This window comes from Polypterus senegalus, unplaced genomic scaffold, assembly GCF_016835505.1.
Source record: "Polypterus senegalus isolate Bchr_013 unplaced genomic scaffold, ASM1683550v1 scaffold_6016, whole genome shotgun sequence".
Lineage (NCBI taxonomy): Eukaryota > Metazoa > Chordata > Cladistia > Polypteriformes > Polypteridae > Polypterus > Polypterus senegalus.
Window position 1 is genome coordinate 13899 of NW_024385678.1, and position 2553 is coordinate 16451.

The window sequence follows — 2553 nt, forward strand, 5'->3', positions numbered from 1 at the left end:
AATTCGGGCAGCTGATCTCCTGTTCTTTCCTTCAACTGATTATTAGTTGTGGAAACTTAAGAAAAAGGAGAATTTGTCAAGATTCCTCTTGGGAAACCCATGACATAGATGTGCAACAGTCGAATCAAAACAAGCCAGTAAAGCTCACGAATTTTTAAAATCACTCTTAGCACTGGGCTTTGCTCACCACTTTCTTCAATAGCCTTTCCCACTGGGATTTAAGACTGCTCCTGGTAATAGCAGCTTTTTTCCTGATGCTCATCTTCTTTCACAGGCTTTCAAAAATTTTTTTATGCCTGAATACCTGGGCTATTTTCAGAACAAGGTGGGAGTCTGAGTATTGCCTGTTGAGAAAAAGAATCATCATATATATGAGCTCTTTGACCATCAAACTAATGATGTACTTATCTGTGTTTGAAGCAAGGAAGGAAAGCAGGGTCATTTGACTTTTTTTTCCCCCACTAAGAGCAACAGCACCTTCTCATTCAGGAAGCAAACCCCTTGGTCTTTCACTTTTCTGCAACTGGATTGTTTGGTTCATGTTAGAAGTCACAGAATATACCAACACCATGTTGCAAGTGTTTGAGGCAACTGCTACAGTCTGACCATGGGATCAAATGCTATTGTCAGGTACAAAATCCCAGGGATGCTAACCTTTTTTTGTTGTTGTACTTTTCTTTCAAAAGTAACCAGAATTAAGTGTGAAGAGTCTAGCCACTGCCAGAACATAATCCCTGCGTTTCCCAAATGAATTAATGGGCTAGGATCAGATTTCCTGTGGTTTGCAAGGATATGAGTTAAATCCAAAAGGGCCAGAGGATACCTAATGATGCTATGGAATTTTATAGCTAAGGACCTTCAGAATCATCGATTTGCTAGAATCGAAACAGGGTTCTCATCCCAAAAACAAGTACTGAGGGACTGTGGAGTGACCCAGTTTCTGTTGAATTGCAACATCAAAAGCAATACCAGCATTGAGACCACAAATTTTATCTAAAGGTAACTCAGTAGCAAAGCCATCTGAGCATCCGAGTTGATTCTAAGGCACAGAAAATCCTCCAACATCAAAGATTGGACAAAAGGTGACCATTTAAACTCTTTTGAACATCATTCCAAATGTAAAGGAAGAGCGCCCCATTGCCACCACAAGACGTGTTCCATCTTTAGTCCAGCAAGCACAGTGTAAAGCCGCCTCTTAATGTTGGCTTTCATCCCGGTTGTCAGTCCTGACTGAGTAGAGAACAGATGCATCTTTTTTAGTGAGAACAGCAAGAACATCCTTCTTGGGGTGCCACACACAGCCTTGAGAAAAAAAGGGAAAGGCTCCCCATTTCACAAGTTTGGGTGCACAGAAGTTTATTCTGTTCCAGATTGCTTAGCTGTAGCTGCCAAACAGTAACATGCTTTGTGCTGGACAGCAAGCAGGGCTGAGCCCCACCACAGCGGGACCCGCCCAGAAGAGTCCCAAAACATTTTCAAATTGTCCAATAATTAGTATCACAAATTTGGTCTCCCATTTGAGTTGTATAAGGCAGTGAGTGCTACCTGCCTCCCATCTGTCCAAGCAAATGCCATGAACAGGGTGAATTTTGATGCAGAGCATTAAGTCCAGTCCTGAGAAGCTTTGTTTTCCAAGTTCCATTTCCTTCCAACAGCTTAAAACCAATGTAAAACAAAGGAAACAAAATCTTAGTCACTAAAATAAAAAACTGACAAATCTTTTTGAAACAAAAGATCTTCCAAAAAAAAAAATATATATATATGTTAGAAAGGCTGCAAGAATGAAAGGTGAAGTGCCACTTGTCCCACCAAACACTAGTGTTTCTTAAAATCCCTTTCACTTGTCTTTCAATTGCAAAGACAGGCCAAAACCACATGCCTGAGCTGATTATGACTACATGACCCAGAAAAGAACTTAAAATTTCCCAAAGTGATTAGAAAAGTGATATTTTTAGAAGTCTGAGAGGATAGTTCTTTATACCTTTAACCTTCTACATATTTAAGGGGCTTATCATTAATAAGGACGTAAAAAAAAATGCAGATGACTGGGAGGAATCTTAAATACTTTGCTCTTATTTTTAATCATCAGTTTTAAAATTCTATTTGTAGTTTAGAAGAGTAAATCACAGAAACATCTCTAAACTTTATAGGCACAGAGGGCTAGGCTACTCAAATTTGTAATACAATTTCTTTACTATATAGAGTAGCATTTCCATAATTTGGGATTATTATGTTTAACTTTACCATTCAATTTGCATGTAATGTTTGGAAACAGCAAAGGCACCATACAGGTGTTGTAAAAATTAGAATACATGACTAAGTTGATTTATTTCAGTAATTTATTCAAAAGGAAACTTGTATATTAGATTCATTCATTACGACAGACTGATGTATTTCAAATGTTTTTTTCTTTACTTTGATGATTATAACTGACAACAAATGAAAGTCCCAACAGTATCTCGGAAAATTAGAATATTGTGAAAAGGTTCAATATTGAAGACACCGTGCCACAATCTAATCAGCTAATTAACCCCAAAACACCTGCAAAAGTCT

At 38.0% G+C, this 2553-nt stretch overlaps 1 pseudogene; it reads right to left on the reverse strand.

The window, feature by feature from the left end:
• Window positions 1-268: 268 nt before the first annotated feature.
• Window positions 269-1642, reverse strand: LOC120522419 (annotated as a pseudogene).
• Window positions 1643-2553: the final 911 nt, after the last annotated feature.